At 33.6% G+C, this 26,870-nt stretch overlaps 1 protein-coding gene across 1 annotated transcript in view; it reads left to right on the plus strand.

Moving 5' to 3' along the window:
- Positions 1 to 26,094, plus strand: part of LOC150102781 (dual specificity tyrosine-phosphorylation-regulated kinase 1B-like) — a 323,866-nt gene extending 297,772 nt beyond the window's left edge. The window contains exons 10-11 of the transcript XR_016548908.1: positions 2,837 to 2,918; positions 26,037 to 26,094. The gene's annotated coding sequence lies outside the window, so the exon portion shown is untranslated. The remainder of the gene's footprint in view (positions 1 to 2,836; positions 2,919 to 26,036) is intronic.
- The last annotated feature ends 776 nt before the right edge of the window (positions 26,095 to 26,870 follow it).

A 26,870-nucleotide genomic window follows, 5' to 3' on the forward strand; every position in this document is an offset into this window, starting at 1 on the left:
TACATATTGTAGCGAGTCAGTTCTCCCATTTGAAAAAAAAAAACATTAAAGTTATTTGGCAGCCTTGAATGGTGCATAGCACTGGAAATGATAGTAATGCACCAGAGACTTCTATTCCTGCTGCCACTTACTTTACCTCTGTGTATGTGGGTGGGTGGGTGTGTGCGAGAGAAAGAGAGAATGTTCATGAGACTTTCATTCCTACGCTGTTGCATACCCTTACTCTTTAATTCCTCTCCATCATTAACCATGAAAGATATTATAAATAAATTCAGTACAGATACCCCCCCCTCTCAAATTATAAAAACAGCAATTTAACCAAAAAATATTAAAAATTGCAATAAAAAAAACTTCTAAACATTTTTGTAGCCTTGATATAAACAGTATTATCATCCCTTACAGATATATTAACCTCTGACAGGTTATTTATAACATAATGTTAACTGCTGCCACCCACTGCTGTTCCCCTTGACTATCTGAACTACACCCTGTGTAATTCCTTATGTCGGAGAATGTCAAACCTAGTATTCCCTTCTCTTTTTATCTGCCCTAGCCGAAAATTTCCTTACTCCATTCATTTGCTTTATGAATCTCCAAATTCTAATAACAACTTTGACCTCTTTGATTATTTATCTCTGAAGACTGCACCAAACCATGATTTGGCCAAAGCACTGAATATATGGTCAAAGCATAGGTGAATTAAATTTTATAAACAAATGTTTATAAAATTTAATTCACCTATGAATATAAATGAATATAAAATTTACTGATATTATAACGTAATTTTGCTACATGTATATTTTTTGTTCATAAAATTTATTTCAGAATGCTTAAAATATAATTCTCTATGCCTCAGTTGAATATTCAGTGTTTTGGCCTAATTGCAGAATGAAGGAAGATTGAAAAATATAATGATCCTTCATGAAAATGCAAAAATAGAAAGAACCATCCTTATTTCATAACCAACTATATGTATAGAAATTTGCAGCAAAGTTTCAAAAAAAAGACCAGGGAGCTTATCAGGGTGCATCCCATGGCATCAGAGTTGCTTCAGTTTGCACTACTTAAAAGACGTGATTGCTGCCCAATCATCTACATTCACCTTTTTTTTTTTTAAGGATTTTTTTATTAAAGTTTTGCCGACCTGACAGCTGTTTTGAACTGTTGGTGCTCTTCAGAGACCAGTTAGCACCCTTATCACACTTCGTACTGAATGAGGGCTTTGCCCTCATTCACTACGAAGGCAATCCTGTGTCAGAGAGTTGTATTTTTCATAAATGGACTGCAGTTGGTGATAAGAGTAATTATCAGAGAAGAGCCTAAAAATCTTCATTTTGACTTTGTAAAATAAACAGATCCATCCATATTTCATAGCTAGACGTATATATCAGTAGTGTCGTGTGCTTATTTCGGTTGGGTGTGTTGTCGTGGCTTATGCAACCCAAACTACAAAGTTCACGTCAGTTTGACCCGTATGATTGCTCATATTAATTGGTCTAATGCAATTAATTGTAAGATAACTTTGAATACTTTAAATTATCAATTAATTTTAACTATATCTGCATAGATTGGGAGACAATGTGTTTGTTTTAAATACTGTATATTAGAAAACAATAAGGAATATTTGGTTGTTTTATTTGAATTACCCAAAGATGTAAAATTTGGAAGAGAAGGATGAGGCTTACCTCCTTCGACTACAATACTGTTTCCCATTGTAAATATGGACAAAAAAAGTTAAAAATATAAAAATTATATATTAAAAATTGTCTATATTATATATAAAAACTTGCATACCGTGTCAGTTCACACTTCACGTACGCAAAACAGATGAAACTCAGACAACAAAAATAGCAACTCATGACAAGTGACAACATTCAGTTGGATTGGTTGTCACAATAGCCAATCACCTCTAGATCCTATGGTCTCAGAGCTCACCTTCTGAGTGATTTAAAACTACTACAATGTTAAGAATTTGACCTGCTGTGCCATCTGTACATCTTTACAAAGCTCAAAGGTGTATGTATTTTAGAATGCACACCTGAGCTATTAACGCGAATGTGGTGCAGTGTTTATGCATCAAAAAGTATCCTCTTCATGAAGCATTAGTGCATTGTGATTACTTTTAGGAATCACGTAAAGTCTGGAAACGATTTGGGGAGTCTTTAATGGGAATAAATGCAAAAATATAATATCGGTGATATTGCTATTCGATGGATAAGCACTGCACACCCTGAATATTTGCCCCTGATATATTGAAATTTTTTTAAGTAGAGAAGACTAAGGCATCTCTACTGTTGATGATTGAATTCTCATACATTATCTGGTCTTTATTTGAAGCTTATGTATATTCGGTTGTGAAATAAGCATGGATCTTTAATATCCTCTATTTCTGTTTATTAAGCATTATTTTATATTGCTTAAATGTAGACTTTTAGGCTCTTTGATAAAAAGCAAAATAAATTTTTTGCTTTCCGTAAATATAGTAAAACTGTCAAATATTAAAAGTACATCTGAGAGGCTTCAATTTGACAGTGGTAAGATAGTGAAAGAAGAATACTATGGATCAATCCATATTTTATAGCCAAATGTAGAAAAATTTACCAGAGAATGTTAAAGCATATAGTAAATTTTAAGTTTTTTCTATATTTGACTATAAAATATAAATGGATCCATTGTGTCCTCCATTATTTTGTCTTATTTCTTCTGAATTAAAGCCTCTTTGCTTTATACTTTAATATTTGATTATGCACTTAGTGAGAGTTCACTTAGGTTGAATTAAACTTTTTAACATAGGATTTCTGTGGTCTATTTAACAGAGAATTGTTGCTCTTTTAAGGTTTCCATATGGTCTGTGATGAGAATGAACAGTTCATAACACCAATGAGGCCAGTGAAACCTAATCCACGCACTAGTAAAAGGTGAATATAAAGGTTCCTATGCTGAAGATTATGTTCTCTTATATAAACACTGGTAAATTTTTGAAACTTTCAGTTTCTTATTACATGTGGCTATAAAATATGGTTGGATCCATAACATTTTCCATTTCAGTATAATAAAACTGTCATTGAATTTTATAGGAGTCATTTAAAAAAAAAAAAGTACATAATAAAAATCAGAACAAATATGGAATTTATTTTCTCAAATAACAAAATAGAAATATTAACGGATTTGTTTAAATTGCAAAATAAAAGAGAATAATTATAGATTTATTAATCAAAAATGAATTTGCTATAAATTATGATGGGGGAAATATTTCCTCTTTTAAAACACTTTTTTGATGAAGCTGGTGCTAAGAGAAATTTTCTTGAGAAATGGTACTGCAAAATAACTTTATTCATTAGCTTTGGAAATCCTTTTTAACAATTGAGTATGGCCTGTTAGCCAATGTAAAGATTTCATTTGTTTGTCATCTACATCCTTTTTTTTTTTTTTTATAGATTATTCATTAATGTCAAATGACATTTGTTTTGATTAATTTACTTTAGATTCTGACTACTTACTTGTTCTTGCATTGTGGTTTGATATTTCACTTTCATTTGTTTTACAAATTCATTGCTGTGTTTGCATTTTTACTTGATTAATTATGGATGGGTACTTTTTCCTGTGTCACCCAAATATTTTGTTGTTTGCATATTTTACATTTTGCAAATTTTGAATTTTCACGTTAATTGTAAAACCTCCAAATATTGCTTTTATTATTATTATTCATTGCCAAAACTTTACTCTTTTCAAATATTTTAAGACAAATTTTAATACTTCATAGTATAACAACTTTTAAGATGTATAATATATAAAAAAATAAAAACACCAAAGAAAGTTCCTATAAGCAAATGCAAGAAGTCTTTATATGAAGTGGTGCAAGATAAGGGGTGGCTTTTACCCATTCTTTGTGTTTGTTTTGATGCATGTCACACAGGAATTTTTCTGCTTCAACTGAATCTTTCTATCTACTGATTCAGCTGAAGCCGAATATCTGAAAAATACGCTGAATTGATCATACACTAAAGCAAAACAAATATTCAGTGCATTCCTACTCTGAAGCCTGATGTTCTGCAGTCCAAATACCCAAACAGTGAGGCCATCTTCCTTGGAGATTTCAATGTCCATATTTGAAACGTCCCTTCTGTAATTTCATTAATCGAGCTTGAAGGAATAGGGAGGTATTTACTGTTAGCAGAAATCTGTTCAGAATACTAGATCCTTACCATCCTCCTAACACGCCCAACTTTTTTCTTAACCTCTTCTCTTTCATATACTCTGCATATTGGCTTTCTTACACTTACTCCATAACTTTGTGCAAATTTTCTTTTCTCTGGAATGTCCTTCATCCAAACCACTCTCTAGTTTGATCTCATATCTTTTTGTGCTGCAATGCTACCAAACTACATCACCTCAGTGATTTCTGTTTCTCCCATCCATGATTTATGACTGTTTCTGCTCTGACTGAAAAACTGAAATAATTTTTGCCAGAATGAAGGCCTTCATCTCCCATTATATTTATAACTTGTGACTATTTATTAAAGATTTAGCATTCAAATGAACATGCCAAGATAGTTGTGGAGATGAGGGAAGTCTGAATATTACAAATGTTTGAGAGAAAAGCTCCAGTGTGCACTCAACCTACTGTACCTCATCTTGTATTCAGGAGGTTGACACATTGCTGAATCCCTCTTCCTCTGTTTCTCAAATATTCAGTCAAATCACTTTCTAATAGAAGTTATGATTTTTTTTTTGTTTGTTTTTTTCTGTAGATATTTTTATGAGCACTGTTTCACTGAACTGGTCACCATCGCGTTTCACTTCAACTTGTTAAAATACAAGCTGCTTTGTTCTCACAGAGGGATAAGAAATTGGTAGGTTACAGACAAACTTCTTGTTCATCTCTTTTAATCTGTTTACTTCTCTTGTGCTATTTTCCCCAGTGTATGAAAATCTTCAGCTGTTCACAAAACATCATTTCCTTGAACTATACACACAGTACCAGTATACTGTGGGATTTGTATTAAAAAATGAAATAAAGAAAAAAATGTAACCAGAAGAAGGAAGCCATCTTATGACTGGGGTTAATAACACCTTAATGTTTGTGTTATTTTATTCAGCACATGATATTGCACTGATGATGAAACAATCCTATTTTGCAGAAGTCTTTTTAGACTCAATGTTATAAGCATTTCTAAACAACCAATAATCCTTAAGCATACCACCTTGATTAGTCCACATACTTGGTACCATTTTTTATGATCTGTGCTTTAGTATACAAACCTTAACAGTCCATGTGTAGCCCTCCATTATTCTGTATCCCTTAATTTCTAATTTTGCTTGTATAATTCCTGTGATCTCATCTCAGGAAAGGTCACACAGAAATAGAATTTTATGTTAGTCCTATTGTACAAGGGTGGTATAAGAACTGATGTATATAACTATTTGCCTATCCACATCTCTGGAGTGGTGGTGAAGATTTTAGAGAAGTTGTTAAGAGCTTATATAGACATTGACAAAGATGTACTTTGCAAAGATTAGTATAGGCTTACTAAAGGGAAGTAATATCTGATCAGTTTGCTCATATTTTGTAATAATGTTATGACTGAGTGGATAAAGGGAATGGATACACCGATACTGTTCAATTTTTAGGACATTTGATAGGATATCACATAAAAGGCTGTTACATAAATTGGAAGATATAAAATTAGAATATAAACTATTGAGTTGAATAAGCTGGTGGCTGATGGACAGGTATCAGAAATAGTGTATGTGTGTGGGGGGGGTCCTAATTCGGCCAGATTTAAAATGACCAGTGGTGTTCCCCAGTAATCAGTCCTCCGTGGACCATTGTTTTTTCAGTCTATACATTAATTTACTGGGAAGGACCTGATAGGAGATGTTCAATTGTTTGCTAATGATGTAAAGATAGTGCAATCAGTGATGCAAATGATAAAACACACTTTCAGAATGATTTGAATAGGCCTGGAAAACTGTGGTAAATGACAAGGGTTTGTCAATTCAATGTTAGTACATGTAAAGTTATGCACTTTGGCATGATAAGATTTCCAGTGGAACATCATATTTGTTGGATTATGCATGGAGAAATGGTGGATAGCAAGCTGAAGTGCAAAAGCCATATAGTAAAAATTGCAAATACAACTCAGAGATTAATTTCTGATACTGAAATGATATGGAAGTCATTTTCCTTGTTACCAGTCTTTGACATGATTGCACCTGGACTACAGTGCGCAGATTTGGTCTCAAAGATACAAAAACAGTTACAAAGATGATATTGCAGACACTGGTAAATAGGAGAAAAAGTATGTGATGATAAAGGCCAATAAACTTTTGAAAGCATGTTATATAGGATATTGGTTGATGAAGTTTTTCATTATATATAAGGTAAGGAGAAGAATAAGAGGTAGATTTTTCTCTTGCAGAGAAGAGTGAGTAACACAGTTTGCCCTGTTGAAGTGGTGAGTACATCTGTTGTGTGAATGAGTTGAAGAGAAGGCATGACAACTAGTGCAAGTAATGTATGGCATTCTTTGATAAATCTGGGAGGTCTCTGATGATAACAATAATCCTTAGTTGCTAGTCTGCTTGCTGTGAATACTGTATCCTATACTATGGGCACTTTATTTTTTAGTGCTATGAATATACTTTTTCTCTTTTTAATGAATCTGAAGATGCCAAAAAAATGCAATTTTTTCGTAGAATGAATATACTTTTTCTCTTTTTAATGAATCTGAAGATGCCAAAAAATGCAAATTTTTCGTAGAAGTCATAAATCTGTACTTGTGACAGTTATTCTAAGCTTTAATATGAAGCTACTTTACATACAACTGTATTTAGCGTTTCATGATTAATTTTTAGTAACATGTTTCTGATGAAAACCAGCTACAGCAGCTAGTAGAGACAAAATTGAACATTATTAACATGCCATCTACTGTCATATGAATTGAATTATAACCTTTCCTCTCCTTTAGAATTATTTGAATACATAGTATTCTTGAAATCTCCATATAACACGATGCCTCTTTGTAGCTATCATCCTTTTGATCAGCTGATTGTGAAGCACAAAGTTTAAGAATGCCAAGAAATTGCTAGGTATGCAAACAGTTCCATTGACTTGTAAAGGAGTCACTTTGTCATTTTACAAAGCTTTGTACACTTACAGTATGAGGTTCACTGTTGACCATTATTATCTCTTTGATATCATTCTAACTTCAGAAAGAAATGTGTAAAATTCAGTTAACAGAAAATCCTCTTGAAGACTTTCTGTGGAATGACTGTGCTACAAGCGTATTAAACAAGATGGTGTGGTAGATGTTTCAAAATATAGAAAGATTATATTTAAATAACTTTGAATGTAACCTCAAAAATTAATAATTTTGCATATGGCTGTGCCATTTTTATTTTTAACAATTTAAAACAAATATGGCTAAGTTAAGGACAGCGTTTTTGAAAACACACTTTAAAAAATGTCGATCAAATCTCCAATTAACAAACCAATCATTTTCAGTAATGGAATAGTTACCTATCTAAAATTCTTCCTTTGGCCGCATTTCTTTTTTTGGATGTCCTGTAGTTTTCATCATTTATTACTATTTTTTTGTTAGGATTACTGTATAACTTTGATAGGAAATAGGAAAATATCTTTAACAAAATAACTTGTTTCAATATTATATATTATGCATGCATTCTGCAGATTTCAGATAAGTTTTATACATAAATGCACTCAATTTGGACTCATAAACATATTCATTCCTATGCATAAAACTGGAGAGAGTTGTAAATCAGAATGCTTGGGGCCAGAAATATGCCTGGTGCCAATGAAGTATCCTGGATCTAAATGATCATAAAAATATTTTCTTCATTTTTCTGTTTTATGTTAGGTTTATGTATATCTGCTTCAGCATTCTTTGCATAACAAGTTTGATTACTCAGTGTAAAATATTTTAACTTAACATTAATTTTAATCTCAGTAACATGTGTCCATTTTTATTATTGTCCTTTTTTCATGTAATGTATGTTGTTGTTGTTTGTAATTTAAAGTTGACTGAAAAAATTAGTTGTTGAAGAAGCATATTTGCTTATACCAATTAGTAATTATTATCTGATAGTAAATGAAACACGACTGGCATATTTGGTAACATCTCCTGAATTAATTGTTGAATTGTAAAATAATGCTTTTGTTTCTTTATTGCTCTTTAATTCATAAAAGATTCATCTGTGGATTTCTTTTTTAAAAAAATTTATAATTGTTTACTATAATTTGATGCTTTCTTCTTATTTGTTATGTGAAGAGTGTGTTTATAAGAAACACACGCTTCACCTAATACTTTTTATAATACAGTCTGGAAGTGACAGCATTGAAAATAGTTTTCATTATTCAAAAAATATTGCTCAATGTCGGCTCAGTTTAAGTGTTGCCGTATAGGTTTTAAACAATCAGTGTTAAATATCAAATCCTTTTTCATTTTCTACATTATTACACAAACAATGCCAGGAAGCTTAAAGGTTGTTTTGTTAAGAATTTCTTTAATTTTTCCCTTCCTATTCTTTTTAAGGTATATATATAAATAAGCTATCTGTACAGCCTCTCCATAGTATACATTGAATATTGTGGTCAAACAGATGTGTCTGTAAATATATAGACACATCTAATTTGCTCTAATTTCATTGCTATAATTCAGCATATACTGAATTATAGCAATGATGGAAATCATATATAATAAATCATATATAAATAAAATAAATAAATATAAATAAATAAATAAAATAAAATCATATATAAATAAAATAGATGGAAAACATATATCTTTGTCATTATGATGATCCTTTTTAAGTGTTGGGCCAAATTTTTTTTTCATCTTTCCATTTTTATAGAATTATGTTTAAGATTATTAAAATGGTGCATAATGAAAAATTGTCATGAACAATTTTATATTATTTATTGTAATGTTTATACATGTGGATAAATACATAATTGGTTTTAAATTGAAGAAAACAAAATACAAATTCAAGATAAAATGACAATAATACAGTTATAGAAACAAAATATATATAAGAAACATTGCATTATTTAATTTTTATCACTGAATTGATATCTGGATCAATATTTCTCATAGCAACATGTGGAGGATTTTCTAAATTTTCAATATAAATTTGGGATTCTTGATTTCATCAATGTCATTTGTGGGCTGGGTGGGTGTATGTTCACATCTGTATGTGCTTCCAAATAATGCTAGTATTTTCTTCACATCATTTATCTGTCACCTGTAAAAATTCTTGTTTTAAATTTTTATTTTCATGTTAGGATAAATCAAAAATTTCATTTTTGGTTCTCTTTTTTCTTGCATTTCCAGTATTTTCAGTTTGATATTTATCAAGAATTGTGTTAATATTGGGAATGTTGAATGACATTGAAAATTTCAAGAATGTCTCTTTATCACAAACTCATGAGTCTTTCTTAGAACTCTTTATGCATATTTTTTAAAATATCAATAAATTGTGGTTTTGATATTGTTCTTGCATGAATTGCTCAACAAAGGGAACATTGAGAAATTATTATTTTTCGGTTGGTTACTCACAATGGTAATTTCATTTTGAATGCTTGCACAGCTTTGTACAGTTTGGTTTTCATTTCATTTTATAATTTTACTTTTAATTTGTTTGAATGAATCCACTAAAAAATCACAAATCCACTCCTTTATCACTTAGCTCAGGAATGGGATTTCCTCTGAGATCCATGAATGGTTTGACTTCGTTTTTCATTTCATGGAATCTTTTTTAACACATTTCTCCTTTCAGCAGCCATTGAACTGTGCAATAATAAGCAAAATCAGAATACTCAGATTTCACATCTTTTAGGAGTTCCATAAATTCATGATGACCAGAGTTGAGTAAATGATAAGTCTTCTTTTACATTAGAATTTCTGTCTCTTCCTCTGATTAAAATAGATAGTTGAGCTGCATGTGTTAAATCAGCACCTTTAAAAATTTTTTTGATTTTCACAGCATACGTTTACACTGCAACTAGCATACATTATTAAACAAATTTACCATTCAAAAAAAAAAAAAAAAAAAAAAAAAAATGAAACTTTTGCAATTTTTAAAACAATTTATAGTGTACTTGCACCATAGCTTTTGATTTTTGTGTAATTTTAAAAATAGTCCTCTGTTTAATTATACATTTAAAAAAAAAAAAATTCAGTTTTTATAATTCTTTTCTTGTCCCATAAACTTTATATAATTATTGTATAGCTTCCTTTGATAACGTCTTTGTTAACTGAAATTATGTCTAAACAAACGCATTGGTTTATTATTTCTCTCTATCACAATATAGTTATATATGTCCACTTTTCTTGAAAGGCATGTCGTCTCTACCTTTCTTTGTTTATATGGTGTTGCTGATCGTTGATAGGTTTGAATAAATACCTTCATGAAAATAAAATGGTAAATTCTCTCCAAATTATTTAAATAATTTGAAACTTGCACTCTAGTTACATTCTGCAGAGCCAAGAGTCCAGGAACCATTAATGACTATGTGTGTTGCCAGAAGTCATGCTTGCTTACTATTTTGCAGTGCTACTGCTTACTCAAGTCATGACATAGACACAATTTCAAATGATTTGCATACTTTGCACTCAAAATGTTTAAAACAATTTAATGACAGTGAATATAATAAAAATTACAGCATACATTATTTCATGATATATATTCTTTGGCATGTCATTTATTATATATATGTATATTTTGAAAACATTCATGGACTAGATTATACAAATCTGCATGCGAGGTCTGCAGGCCACAAGTTGTCCACCCTTGCTTTAGGTGGGAAATAAATCTCATTGCCTGATATAAGACTCCTCCTTATTCAAGCCATGGAGGTGCTTAAAAAGTTCAATTTTTTGGTCTCTTGAGTTGGTTTTTTATGTTATTTAACCCTTAGCCCAAGTGTGCCAATGGACGGTAGGTTTTACAACCATTTTTAGGTGGGATTTGCATTAAAAAAGAGAGAGAGAAGCATGCAAGATCTACTCTATACACTACCAAGATACTTCCCAAGTTGCTTTTGTCATTAAAGATGTGTGTTTTATTTGAAGCAGATGTTCATACTCTTGTCAACTAGCATCTAATTGGCAGCCGAACACCCTCACAAAAAGAAAAAGTCAATTTACCTCCAAAAGCAGGAGCAGGCAAACCAGCCAGAAGAGCATGCAATCAAAAAATGCATACAGTTCTATTATAATTCAAAATAACTATTCCAACCTATACCTAATATTTCATATGATATCAGTAATTGTTCTGTTATTGATATTGTCATCGTTTCTATATTTTCAAGATCAGAATGCTATTTATTATTATTATTATGGCAACTCCAAGGAGTCCTTATCAAGGAAGGCCCTAAACATCATGTCAAGAACTATCCAACATTTTCTCAGTGAACTCATTCATCATCATGGCACCCACTCATTTACTATCTCCAAGCAAAAAACCTAGTTCTAACATCCTTGCTAACTACATTCTTATTCAGTTTCCATGAATGGCCCCTAGTTCTCCCACCAACACTCCTGTTCTGAAAAATTTCTTCTGAATTAATCTTGTAAAAAAAACCTTCAGTAATTTGTATGTCTCAATCGTATCACCCCTTTTCTGCCTATCAACCAGTTCCTGTAACCCACAAATCTTCAACCTGTTCTTGTAAGGATACTCCCAAGTCTCTGGCTTCATCAATTTCTTGGAGTAGAGTTCCACCAATGTGGTATACAGCTGGTTATCTTTTCACCCCAAAATGCATAACCTTACACTTTGCCACATTAAACTGATATCCATTCTCCTTAGCTCTGTCTACCAATCTATCCAAATCATCCTGCAAAATTTTGTCATCAGCTGTATTAACTATTGCTGTACCCAACTTTGCATCATCGGCAAATAACTGTACAGTTACTCTCAGATCCTTTCCTATATCGTTAATGAACAAATTAAACAGTAGTGGTTCAAGAACAGAACCCCTGTAGTATGCCACTAGTCAGGTCTTCTTTTGGACTCTATTCCTGAATAAAATACTTTCTGATATCTTTCCATCATCCACCCTCCTATCCATTTCACCAATGGATAGGAGGGTGGTATCCTGTCAAAGGCCTTTGTAAAGTCCAGCAGTATCACTGTAAACCCATTATCTTTATCCAACTCAGCTGTCACTGTATTATAAAACATGAGCAAGTTAATTAGGCATGACCTACCCTTCACCCCCCCCCCCCCACACACACACAGTATCCCATTTCCATCTATCCATTCCTATATTTTGCTCTTGACCAATTTCTCCAATACTTTCATAGATCCTGATATGCTGATTGGTCGATTATTTGCTACATCAGTCATGGAACCTCCTTTACGGAATAGAACTATCCCCCCCCCCCCCCCCACACACACAGGACTAACCCAGAGCTCCGACTTAGATTAAACAATATGGTCAATGGCACTGACAATTCTCTCTCTGCTTCACGTAAAACTCGAACTGGTATACCATCCAATCCTACATCTGTATTCACATTAAGGTTCTGTAATATGCTATGCACCTCCATTTCATTTACCTCAGTTCTCGTATAAGCCTTTGGCTGTCCCATTCTTGCAATATCACCACCTGGATGATATACACTTTCAAAATGTTCACTTATAATTCTACTATTTCGACTGATTCAGTTACCTCCCTATCATCAGCATTCCTTAAAATCATTCTGCCATATACATTCTTTCTTTTACTTGCAGCATATGGAAAGAACTGTTTCAGATTCTCTTTAGCCTGCATTGGTAACTTCCTTTCATAATCTGCTTTTGCCTTTCTTACCATACTAGTTACCCTTGTTGCCTGTGCCTTGTAGTGTTTATGTGCTTGCAGGTCACCTTTCTCCTTAAATTCCCTCCACAATTGTTTCCTTTTTTGCAGCTCCAGCTTAATTATGATATTCCTCTATTTAACTCCCACTTGATTTACTCTCCTGACTCTAGGTATGAAGTTAGCCATTACCTCCCTCAAACATTCCTTTACCACTTCCCATGCACCATCAACATCCAGCCCTTGCAGTTTTATATGCTGTTGCACAGATCCAAGCAATCTCCTAAGCTTATCATACTTTCAGCTGTGTAATTTCACATATACTGAATCTTATGATCACTCTCACCATTTGGTGGCAACATGGTCATATTCGTTATAGACAAATGCTCAAATGCAATTACCAGATTGAGCACTCTCGAATCCCTAGTATATTCCATCACATTCTGTCTCAGGTAATTATCCCTTAGTAACTGCATAAATTCCATTTTCTTCCTATGTGTGCTTTCTTCCTTCCAATCTAAGTTCCCACTGTTGAAATCCCCCATAAAAATTATTTGTCCTCCACTCATTGAGTCTATTTGCTGATGCATATTATCTCCCTCATCTTTATTATCCACTTGTCTATAGCAGCATTCAACTGTATATGTTGTTCTGCTGCTTCAGTCTCCCACCAGAAAGCCTCAAATGTGCTTATTTTCACTGGCCTGCAGTTGAACTTCTATTCTCTTTGGTTGCAGTTCATTGGCTATCATCAATAACACTCCTCCCCAATTCTTTTCTCTCTATGTCTAATTCCAAATGCTCATTGCATTAATGTACATAAAGTGCAAGAGCCCCTTAGGCCCCCACCTCTATCCTGACGTTTTATACTAATTAGCCCATTCTGGTTTGTTACTAGTGGTACTAACTTAGGCATATTATACACATTCTTACACTCAACTGCCTCACTGATGTCTGCATATCCACTCAACAGCTTACTGTCTCCCAAAAGCTCTAGTTTTCCTGATTCTGCACATTCACTTTTACTTCATTGAACAACACTTTTTCCAGAGTCCAAACATCAAATCCATTCAGTTGCAAACCATCCTTCTTGTATTAGTCCTTTTGCCCATCAATCTCACTCCACCCACCCACAAACTCCATACCATTCCTCCTGCATAACCTATGCATCAAGTCATTCGCTATTATGGCCCTCCATCTCATCTCTACTCTGTCATACCGCAGCAACAAACTCACTATCTTAACTCTCACTCTTCTCTTTTGCTACTTCCAGTAATTCTTTCACGTCCTTTCTCATGCATACTTTTCTCCTTTTAAATCATTCATTCCAGCCACTACGATCATTTCTTTGACCCTACCCTTTTGTGTGCTCTAATTGCCTCACTAACATCATTAATTTTCACACCAGGAAAGCACATTTTTGTCAAACTCTCATCGATCAAACCTTTTGTGAATGAATCGCCCTTGCAACACTCGCTCCTTGATTTATCTTTCTCTTTGGTCAAGCCCTCATTTTCTTATCTTACATTTCTTTCTTTCTGTTATCAGCTGACCCACTCGCCAGGCATTTTTGCATTCGCTCCAGCTCTCGCTTCGCCCTATGTGTCACTTTGCACAACTGAACTATCTCCCTCATTGCAGCCAACCCTTCATTCTTTGCATCAGTATTACAACACTATTCTTTCAACGTTTTTACTCTCTCTCTCTCTCAATCGTGTCAAATTTAATCTCACTCTCAATGCTATCTGGCATTACATCATACTGTTTAAATTGGTATTTACTTTGTGGGGGAATTCATCATAGCACCTGAAATGGAAAATTATCATTAACATTAAAGGATTAAAAATCTACTGAAGATATTAACTTAACTACAGACTTACTTGTGGCTGAGACAAGAATAATTTTTTTTTTTTTTTTTGTTTTGCTCCTTATTGACCATTTTTGAACTAAATCATCCCACTAACTTTCGAATGACGTTATGGTATTTTGATTTCATCACTTTTCAAAAACATAAATTAGTACCATGAGCATAATGATACGATTAAGCATTGATCACTATTCATGATAGTACTTTACAGTATAAAAAACACCAGAAGAACAAAATAAATAAATAAGTTCTAATGTTCTGCACTGTATCCCTCTAGGGAGGGTGCAGATAAAAAATAAAATTAATTCAGAGAATTCAAGCTAAATGTGATCTTAGAATGATGGTCTCCCAGAGCTTAGACAAATTAATGCACACTTATTTGAGATTAGGGGAGTGTTTCATATCCAATGCTGATTCTAAAAATAGTCTTTCATACCCATAGTGACTTATATGCAGCACAGTTTCTTTCTCCATTTAATCCTGTATAAAGGAATATCAAGAGCATTGTCTACTAGTCCTGATTTGCCATATATGATTATGAATGTAGTGCTTATATTCTTAGAGGTAGATAGATGTTAACAAATCTACCTGTCTGTCCACAGTAGGCTATGTTGAAGATATATGAAACCTTATACATTTCAGGATGTGTAAAAAGGATAAGGCGGATTCTTCAAAGAACATGTGAAGATTGCTAGCTGGATGTATTGTTTGAAAGTGGCATGAAGATTATATTTATAAATATAATCTTCATGCTGCCTGTTTATAATTAAACCTAAGTTTCGTTTATGTATTCAGCTTTATCTGAAAACAGCAACTAAAGAATTTAAAAAAAAAAAATAAAAAAGCCAGCAATCAACTTGAAAAAATTTAAAGCCCTCCAACAAACTTTTGAAGGTGTAAAAAACATGTTTACACCTTCAGAAGACATATTTCGGTGATTACACCACATTTTTTTATTATTCAGTTATATAAAACACTGAAATAATAGTTCCCGACAAGTTTCGTAAATCTACAGAATATGATAACAAAATGAAAAGTCTCCTGGAAGATACCAACACCTACAAACCCATAGACAGAGACCCGACTTGGCCTACACACAAAAAAACAAACGATCTAATAAAAAAAAGTGCTTCTCTGGACAGAAGAACTTAAAAAATGCTTACAATCAAAACATCCTTTGATACCAAGAATATATGGTATTCCAAAGATCCATAAGACAGATATACCTTTGAGACCAATAGTAGATGGAAGAGATTCACCGACTTCCAACTTGGCGAAATACCTCGCCAACATGATCTCACAACATATAGGAAAAACATCTTCCTTCATAAAAAATAGTAAACATTTCATAGAAAAAGTGAAAGATATACATATTGGTCCAACAGACATCTTAGCAAGTCTCGACATTATCAGCTTGTTTACAAACGTCCTGACACAAGAAATTTTGAATCTTTTTAAACATTGTATAAACAATACTTTTTTTCACTTATAAAGATAGAATCTGGGAACAAAAAGAAGGGCTGGCCATGGGTTCATCTTTATCACCAGTGTTAGCAAACCTATTTATGGAAAAATTTGAAAACAATGCTCTTAAGCATTACCATAAAAAACCAAAAATATGGCTACGCTACATGGACGATATTTTCATCATATTCAGTGGAACAACCGATGAACTTATCAATTTCAAAGATTATCTCAACAATTTGCACAACACCATAAAATTCACTTGAGAACAAGAAAAAAAAAAACTTCCTTTTCTGGATATTCTATTAGAAGTTAATGAAGAAAGTAAACTCTTCTTCTCAGTATATAGGAAGCCGACAAACACTGGAAGATTTCTAAATGCAACCTCACACCACCATCCTTCACAAAAAATAAGCTTAATTAAAACTCTTCGAGACAGAGCATACAATATCTCCAACACACAAGAAAGATGTAATGAAGAATTAAAATACTTAACACAAATCCTCCAACAGAATGGATATGAAACAAAAACCATCAAGAGAATCCTTAAAATGCCTCCAGCTAACAACACAATAAAACAGGATTACAAAAATGCAATCTTGCTTCCTTATATCAAAAATGTTACAGACAAGCTAGCCAAATTAATAAAAAACCCAACCCAATGCAATAAAAATCAAGATTTAATTCTCCAAGTGTGGTCAGCCTCAATCTGAGCTCGGACTGTATGAATGAGAACAAGCACACATGACATCGTCCAGTATTGTTCAACGTCAATAACATTATATATCTGCATTCTGTTATTTGAGTTTTATGAATAGCCAGACGGTTATGATTTGTATTTATTAATTCTCTTGTTTAAACTTTAAGTTATACTGTTTACCCCTGAAGATGTAAATCCTACGATTTACGAAACTTGTCGGGAACTATTATTTCAGTGTTATATATAACTGAATAATAAAAAAATGTGGTGTAATCACTGAAATATGTCTTTTGAACCAATTAGCCACAGAAGTTTACGTCTGCAATGTTTACACCTGTTTTTGACATCATGACCAGTGTTGCACTTGGATCTATGATTTATCTCTCACATTGGCAACAATTCATTTGGATGTGGTCAGCAATCTGGTATAATCTAATCTCTCCCCTCCTCAAGTGCAACATTCCCAATCTATCCAAAGAATAGCAGTTAAAAACTTATATGGCAACAAAAATATTATAATCAAAACCAATAAGGATAATGTAGTTGGTATAATGGACCAAACAAAATATAATAAAATGAATAATCCTCTAAAAGACTCCTCTACTTGCCAGTTTATAGATCAGTATCCACTTAATTTGAATGTTAAAAAAAAAAAAAAAAAAGAGAGAGAGAGATATTAATGAGAGAAATTATTAAAAAACTAAAATTTTACTATATTAAACCACTCTAGATATATGTCCCAGAAATTCACAAACCTAATATCCCCCTTTGTCAGAAGTTAGCAAAATTATTTTCAACCCATAGCTCTCTCTCTCCATTAAATATTCTGTTCACTTTAAAATCTTAATCTAATGAATTTGGACATTTTTGATATTTCTTTGTTATTGCATTGTACCACTCATAGAAACTCTTGGCCTGATTAAGCCACATCCTTTCTTCTAGCTATTTTTGAATTATTCAAGTTCACCATGTGCTTGGGTTATTTTTCATTGAAAAGAAAAATATACGAACTAGATGGAAGTGCTGCAATGGACCTTCCTAATATCCAGTTTATGAAGTACTTAATGAACAGTCTGGCTATGCAGATTATGTGTTTGCTATTTTTTTTTCTCATTGCCTAATACATTCAAATACATTTTTAGTGCATTCAAACAACCAACATCCAAAAATACATTTAACTATAGAAAAATTAACAGCTATTCTCCCTTCAATGCTAGCTACATGACCACCAAATGTTTCTTTTTATTATATTACATTACATTATATATATAGGGCACATACACTGGACTTGATAACAGTCACTGCCATCCATCTCAACAGTACAGAATCCTCAAAACACACAAAGCCACAACTGTTTTGCTTTACTGACATAATTCTTTTCCAAACAACTTAGTTATTTTCAACATACCATTTTTCAAGATAAACGAAGCTTTTTGGCAAAGGATTGTGTCCTTTAATGAAAAAAAGTCTTGAAAATAACCAATTCCTGTACATAAATAAGCCGATTGGAAAGAGAAGGCAGGGTAGATCTCAAAAACAGATATTGGATGGATAATGAGACTGGAACAGACCAATATGGTCTATACCCGTAATTAGTGTTATGATGATGAATAATACTGCATGTATTTCATCCTCCTCCCTGACATGCTACATGTACACACAAATGATTCCTATCCTATATAACCATCTGGCTAGCAAGTGTTATCTGTTCTCTGAAGGGTTGGTTTTGTCCTCATTCTTTGGACATAACCAGGACATGTTCTGGATACACCTTCATACAGGACTAAACGGAAGAAGACATCTGTTCTGCAGATGTCTTCTTCCATAGCAGAAAAATTACTATAGATTCTAAGACCATGTTTGACTGAATTCTCTAAATTAACTTCATTTGGTGTCTTGTTGGATATTACTACCTACTTTTAGCTAGAATTAGGAATTTTTTTTTTAACAATCTAATTGAGTGCTGCATAGATTTTCATAGTTTTAATTTTAGCCCTGAGGATGCTGATTTCAAATTAGCAAAATATTTGTACATCAGTATATTTATTTATTTTGTTCATCACTTGTTATTTATACTTTAAAGTACTATCATGAATAGTACCATAAACATTTGTTTCATATATCATTTTGTTTGAGCTGTCTTTAATTGACTATTTGATAATGCCTTGTATAGTTAATGTTATATTATACACAACAGGATTTTGTTCATTAGATATTTATAACACAATTCAAAAAGTAAATCTAATATCTAGGACTGAGGTTCACACCTTGGAGAATAAGTACTTAACTAATCTTTAGGTGAGAAATGAATTTCATTTAGTATGAGACTGCTGCTCAGCTTCATGGAGGCCTCAAGTGGCTTGAAAAAATTTAATGTCTGATCTCTAAAGTAGATTTTCCAGATATGTAAAAAAAAAAAATATATATATATATATATATATATATATACACAAACCAAGTAAATAAAAAAACCTTAGTTTCCCACCCACCCCTCACAGTACTAATTTACCATAGGTTTACAACCTTTCATGGGTGGGAATCATATGAAATAAAACTGTGTCAAATATAAGCAGTTTGTGAGATATCATTTGTAATGTCAAAAATGGAGAGGTGTGTATCCTCTTCCAAGTATTTCATGGAAAAGAGGTACCTTCAGAAGTTTGTAATTGTTTTTTTATTGAAATTAATATTCATAATTTTTTTAAAAAAAGTCCAACTATAAATCTGACAATAAGCTACAAATTGAAACCTGTGCAAGAAATTCTTAATGCTAAACATTTGTAATATATTAATACTGTTATACCTTATGTTACTAGCTTCACAACTGTGGAAGTTTGCTGAAATTTGAGAAATTATTTGGGAGAAATTTCAGTGAATGAAGGAAATAAATATTCTAAATAGTTCCTTTAGTTCATTTGTTTTATTTTAAAAAAAAAAAAAAAATATATATATATATATATATATATATTCATCTTGGATCTAATTGTGCTTATACCAATTCTGTGATCTAATACTGTATATCTGCCTTAAGTTATTTATTTATTAATAGTGATCCAGAAACTATACATTGACATTCAAACAATTTTGCCAAGTGCTGATATTGCATCTTTTATTAAAAGTAAAACATTCATATAGTAGTTATGCAGAATAATATAAGTTTTATATATTTCCTGGAATCTGTGGAAATAGCATTTACATTCATAGTGGTAGGCTGTCAGACTAAGTTCTAGTCATCAAATAGAGGAACTTTTTCTAAGCCTTAATTCATGCCTTCTGAGGTTCCCAAATGAATTGATCTCTGGTATGGATATGTGGGCTTTTCCTCTCGAAAACGAAAGAAAATTCCAAACAATAATATGTTGTGTTATGGACCACAAGATGGTTACAGTTGTCTTCTGCACTCTCATCCCCATTGCTAGTTAAAATCACTGAAGGTCTTGTGCCAGATATTCTTTGCTAGTCCAAGACTATCAGTTTGCTGCCTTACTAGTCTTCAAAAGTTAGGGGTAAATGGCCTCGCCCTACTTAATTTGTTAATAATACATGGCTCTTTAGATCGTGTGGAAAGGCTTATGTGTTCTTCACACATGTTGAGTAGATTTTAACGGTGTAGATGCGAACACAGATCGATAAGAAAATAACTATTTATTAACTTAAACGCTAATATTTCGCTGGTATTATATCCAGCATCTTCAGAGCATACAAACAAAGTTTGTTACAGTAGCGAGTCACCCGCAATCCGGTGTAACACTGGGACTAGTATGAGTAATTGTAGCATGCAACACAAAGACTAAAGTCCTAATTAGGTGCCATCTAAGTTTTAAAAAAAAAAAAAAAAAAAAACAGATATTAATTTGGTCTTTGGAACTGTCTTCCAAATCTTTGGTAGATTTATACAGCCATGCTTGTTGAGGTTTGGAGTATGTTGTGGGGCTTTTGTTGATTCCAGGAACAACCTGTCTGACTTGTAAAAGCTTATGTGCAGTACTTTTGGTTTTTTTTTTCCAATTGATCCTATGTGCAGGGATATCCAAAGCATGGTCTGCGAGACCCTACTTGCCATAGTGAAAGTGCCTGATATAATTTTTGTGTTCACCAAGGTGGATGTCCATAGTTCTTCCTGTCTGTCCATAGTAGGCTCAATGACATGAACAGGGCACTTCATAGACTCCTGGATGCGATAAAGGAGAGAATCTGTCCTTGGTGAACAGATGAGAGTTGCCAATTTCACATAAAGTTTAAATACAGTGCATAGTTGGTGTTTGTTAAGCACCCTAGATATCTTTTCAGATGTGCCTTTAATAATGTATGTGATGGTGATAGTTTTGTAGTCTTCTGTGGTAGATAGTTGTGGGGGGGGGATTTTTGGGGAGCATTTAGTATTTTATCTATGTTATGGGGATTATAGCCATTGGTTAGGAAGGTGTGATGCAGGTGAGAGCAGTGTCATTGGAACAAATTGTTCTAGCTCTATGGGTTAGTGATTTAAGATACCATATTGTTGAGAAGGGTGATGGTGTGATTTTTTGTGTAAATATCTCCCTGTATGTGTGGGTTTTCTATAAACCGAGAATGATAAGGAACCTTCTGGAAGACGTGTGATAAGTGTGTCCAGGAAGGGTAGGCAGTTATTGGCTTCTAGTTACATTGTAAAGTGGATTTTAGAGTGTTGGCTATTTAGATGCACTAAAAATGTATTAAATGTGTCTGAGCCATGTGGCCAAATAACAAACATCAACATAGCATAGCCAGAGACTAGGTTTGAGAGTGGCTGTGTTGATAGCTAGATTTTCCAGATGTTCCATGTAGAAGTTGGCTAATGGGGAAGAAAGAGGAGATCCCATAGCTGTCCCATCTAATTGTTTGTATATTTTCCCTTTCCATGTAAAATAACCTGCCTGTACTGTGAATTTTGTAAGTTACGAGTTTCAGTTAATGGTACATTCGTGAATAATGAGGTGATATCAAAACTCGCCATTAAGTCTGAACTTTTTAAGGTGTGGCTTTTTTAAAATACTTTTTAGGTAGGTAGAATTTTTAACAAAAGAGGGAGAATTGTTTGTGCAAGTGGCTAGTAGTTTGGCTAAATGTTTAGCAAGTTTATATGTAGGACTGTTTATACTATCTACAATAGGGCATAAAGGTGTACCTTGTTTGTGAATTTTTGGAGCTCCATTACGTCCTGGGTGTTTTAACATGGAGTGGTTTAAGTTTGTTGAACTATTTCTTTTTGCCAGGAAGTGACTTTGTTCAATAACTTGCACACCTTATTCTTTTGTGAGTTGGTGGGATCTCTATCTATAAGTTGATATGTTGACTAGTCTTGGAGAAGTGCATGCATTTTGCTTTCATATTCTGTTGTATCCATCATTACAGTTTCGTTTCCTTTGACTGAGTTCGTTATGATAATGTGGTTATTATTGCATAGCACTTTTAGAGCCATGATTTCTTTATGTGGGATATTATTTTTGGGAGGCTTAGAATGGATTAGGATGTTGGCCACATCTAATTGAATATTATTGGCTATTGCTGGAGGCAGGTCATATATCCCACGTTCAATGGAAGCCATTATTTTGGCTTTTGGAACTTCTTTAGGAGTAATGGCAAAATTGTGTCCCCGACTTAACACACTCGTGGCTACTTTGGTTAAGGTTACCGATGATAAGTTCACAAAGACACCATCTTGATGTGATTGCGTTCGCTGCATAACCTCTAACAATGCATTGCTACACAGCGGCAGCAATTACATCAAGTTGGCGTCGTTGTGAACTTATCGCCGGTAACCTTAACCAAAGAAGCCACGAGTGCGTTAAGTCGGGGACACAATTTTGCCGTTACACCTAAAGAAGTTCCAAAAGCCAAAATAATGGCTTCCGTTGAACGTTGGATATACGACCTGTCTCCAACAGTGGCCAATAATATTCAAATAGATGGGGCCAACATCCTAATCCATTCTAAGTCTCCCAAAAATAATATCCCCACATAAAGAAATCATGGCTCTAAAAGGGCTACGCAATAATAACCCCATTACCATAACCAAATCAGACAAAGGAAAGACAACTGTAGTGATGGATACAACAGAATATGAAAGCAAAATGCATGCGCTTCTCCAAGACCCATCGACATATCAAATTATAGATAGAGATCCCACCAACTCACAAAAGAATAAGGTTTGCAAGTTATTGAAAAAAGTCACTTCCTGGCAAAAAGAAACAGTCAACAAACCCCCTCCACGTTAAAACACCGAGGATATATGGAGCTCCAAAAATTCACAGACAAGGTACACCTTTATGCCCTGTTGTAGATAGTATAAACAATCCCACATATAAACTTGCTAAACATATAGCCAAACTACTAGCCACTTGCACAAACAATTCTACCCATCTAAAAAGTATTTTAGAAAACCACACCTTAAAAAGTTCAGACTTAATGGTGAGTTTTGCGATCTTCTCATTATTCATGAATGTATCATTAACTGAAACTCTTAACTTACTTAAATTCACAGTACAGGCAGGTTATTTTACATGGAAAGGGAAAATATACAAACAATTAGATGGGACAGCTATGGGATCCCCCTCCCCCCATTAGCCATCTTCTACATAGAACATCTGGAAAAGCTAGCTATCACCAAAAGCCACATGGCCCAGACATATTGAATACATTTTTAGTGCATCTGAATAGCCAATGACTGTCTATCCTTCCTGGACACACTTATCACACGTCTTCCAGGAGGTTCCTTATCATTCTCAGTTTATAGAAAATCCACACATACAGGGAGATATTTACACAAACAATCAGACCACCACCCTTCTCAACAATATGGTACCTTAAAAACACTAACCCACAGAGCTAGAGCAATTTGTTCTAATGACATTGCTCTCACTGCTGAACTTTCTCACCTTCCTGACCAATGGCTATAATTCCCATAACATAGAAAAAGTACTAAATACTCCCCAAAAATTACCCCACCCCCCCACTATCTACTACAGAAAACTACGACAAAACTATCACCATCCTATACATTAAAGGCACATCTGAAAAGATATCTAGGGTGCTTAACAAACACCAACTACGCACTGTATGTAAACTTATGTGAAATTAGCAACTCTCATCCATTCACCTAAGGACAGATTCTCTCCTTTATCGCATCCAGGAATCTATGAAGTGCCCTGTTCATGTCATCGAGCCTACTATGGACAGACTGGAAGAACTGTGGGCTTTCGCTATGGCAAGTCAGGAAAAAATGGTCTCGCAGACCATGCTTTGGATACCTCTGCACATAGGATCAATTGAAAAACAAACAAACAAAAGTACTGCACAGAAGTCCTGAAACATACTCAAAACCTCAACAAGTATGGCTGTATAAATCTATCAAAGAAATGTCATCCTAAGACCAAATAAATTTTTTTTTTTTTTTATTTTCTGTATACTTGGATGGCACCTAATTAAGACGTTAGTCTTCGTGTTGCATGCTACAATTACCCACACTAGTCCCACTGCTACACTGGATTGCGGTTGTCTCGCTGCTGTAACAGACTTTCTTTGTATGATCTGAAGATGCTGGATATAATACCAGCGAAATATTAGCATTTAAGTTAATAAATAGTTATTTTCTTATCAATCTGTGTTCGCATCTATACCGTTAAAATCCAATCAACATGGCTCTGTAGATTTGTCAGCTATTGTTGGTAAAATTAAAAAGCATTTTCATTACAGTGTTATGGAAGTGAAAAATAAACTTTCAACATCTTTCTCTAAATCCAGAGTAATTTAATAAAAAGGTGGCACACCTTTTGGCAACTCGTATAGGTAGAGATGACCTTGCTATTGCTTCTGCCTGGTATCTCCATGTCCGGGCCTGGCTCCCACTGAAGAGACCTCGATAAAGGTCGAAACTAGTCTGGGTAGTGGCCCTCCCCTTAATGCATAATATTATGCATATCCGCAAGGAGATGTGTTTTGCATTATGGGAGATGCTGAGATAGGAGTGATGTTAGCTTGCTCCACCTTTGCAACGAGTTGTTCGGTGTTGTACTACCTTTCCCCAGTCCTGAAGATGCTTTCAGGCGCAAACTTTGTTTGCTCACACTTGGATAAAGGATTAAAGTAAATTTATTATTTTATTGATGAAGTTTGATTATTATACATGTTCTCTGGTTGCTTTCAAGTATTTTTTTTAAATCACATTCTCAAAGAATGGAGGTAAGTATAGCATGTTAGTATACTGTGGACTGTGCATGAATTAATTAAGTTAGGAATCCTAACTCTGGTGACCAAACATGATTTTTCCTAGCTGCTCAGGCCTCCATCCAGCTAAGTGACTGGTGCAATATTAAGCATTGAAAATCAACACCTGAAGACTTTCACAAACATCCCATGTCACAGTGTCTCAACCTCTTGGTCATCAAGGTTGCAATGTTTGTTAGGAAATGACTGAATATACTGTATTGTGCTTGAATGAAAATATAACTTAATATGTTCATTAATTTAGTAAGAGATTAATATCAGAACATCTCAGAAGTCACTGAAACATTCTGTATCAAATATCTACCTGTCAGATACTGGTAGCTTCTCATCTTTGCTACTAAATATTAAAATAAGAAATACAATAAATGTTTTTAAAATTGAAAATTAAAAGGGATGGTATGGAACTTCCAAATTCTCCATACCACTGTCATTGTCAGATAGTGAAAAAAATTCCATGGTTTTAGTGAAAGATACTTTTCATTTCCCTGACACAATGTTTTTTTGTGTGTTCACACCAAGCTGTGTATGGCGTATGTTATGCATTGGATAGCAGTGCGCTGGCATAGTATTTTTGTAGCATTTTCATACTGAATAGCTATTGTATTTATTTTGTTTAATGTTGATAAATGTCTTTGCCAATTACCATAAATAGCTATTTGGTTTGTGCCTGATGAAAATGATATCTATGTATCTGCAGTGAATCCAGAACCATAAAGATTAAGTAGCAATTCAAAAAATATTCTTCTCTTCCCAGAAAGAAATTAGAATATTTTTAATACCTGCATTCAATGTGATGATGATATGCTGTTTGGATTTAATGCCAGTGTTAATAAGGCGCAGCATTAGTATGTTATGTCTAACAGTTATATATTTGATACCCTGTGTGTCTGTTTTGTGGGAGACCTAGAAAATGTTCATTGCATCTTTGACAGGATTCAAATCTCAGCTGTTTCAACTAAAGGACATACGTTGTTTTGACTGTGCCACAGAGAAATATGTAAGTTATACATACATATTATTAGATAATTATGTATTTGAATGCTTAATTAATTTTCTTTAAACTTAAAATCGTTTTGGAAGTAAATTTCATTAATAACTTTCTTTTCTCGTACTTCTAATCAGTTTTCCAAATGGTAACTTGCTAACATATTCATGTTATGTTTCCTTGATAGTTGTTTTTGTATACAGACATTTTTGTGGAACATTTACCTAGGTACCACCAACATCTCTAAGGTTGATTCAAAAGAAATCTTGACGGAAAGTATTATTGTGTGACACCTCCAAGAACTCATCACAGGAGGGCACTCAACTACACACATTCCTCTGTCTCCTCTACTACTTAATTCTCACCTACACACAACAACAAATGAATGAAGCATATTTCCTGTGTCATGTTGCAGCTGAGATTTTGATATATCTGTAGTAATAGTCAGTCAAAATTTTTGTAGTTTATTATTATTACTATTATGTGAGACCTCTAAGGAGTCCAAATTCATCAGGGGAGGGCACCTACTCTACAACTCTCCGTTCACAACTCATCTACTGCCTGCCGCCACCACCACTAGTATTTTCACAGACAATCACAAACATCCATGCTCACAGTGGGATTTGAACCTGCAACCTTTTGGCTGAAGAGCAGTTACACTAATCACTCAGCAAACCAGGCCATAAACTTATAAACTGTGCATTATTCAAGCTCATCCAGTGCAGAAATCTTTGTTTTTCTCTTTCTTCACACACAACTGAAAAGTACCTCTTCTAATACC

The sequence above is a fragment of the Typopeltis vanoorti genome, chromosome 10 (assembly GCF_054136105.1).
Source record: "Typopeltis vanoorti isolate ZY-2024b chromosome 10, IOZ_Tvanoo_1.0, whole genome shotgun sequence".
NCBI classification, from domain to species: domain Eukaryota; kingdom Metazoa; phylum Arthropoda; class Arachnida; order Uropygi; family Thelyphonidae; genus Typopeltis; species Typopeltis vanoorti.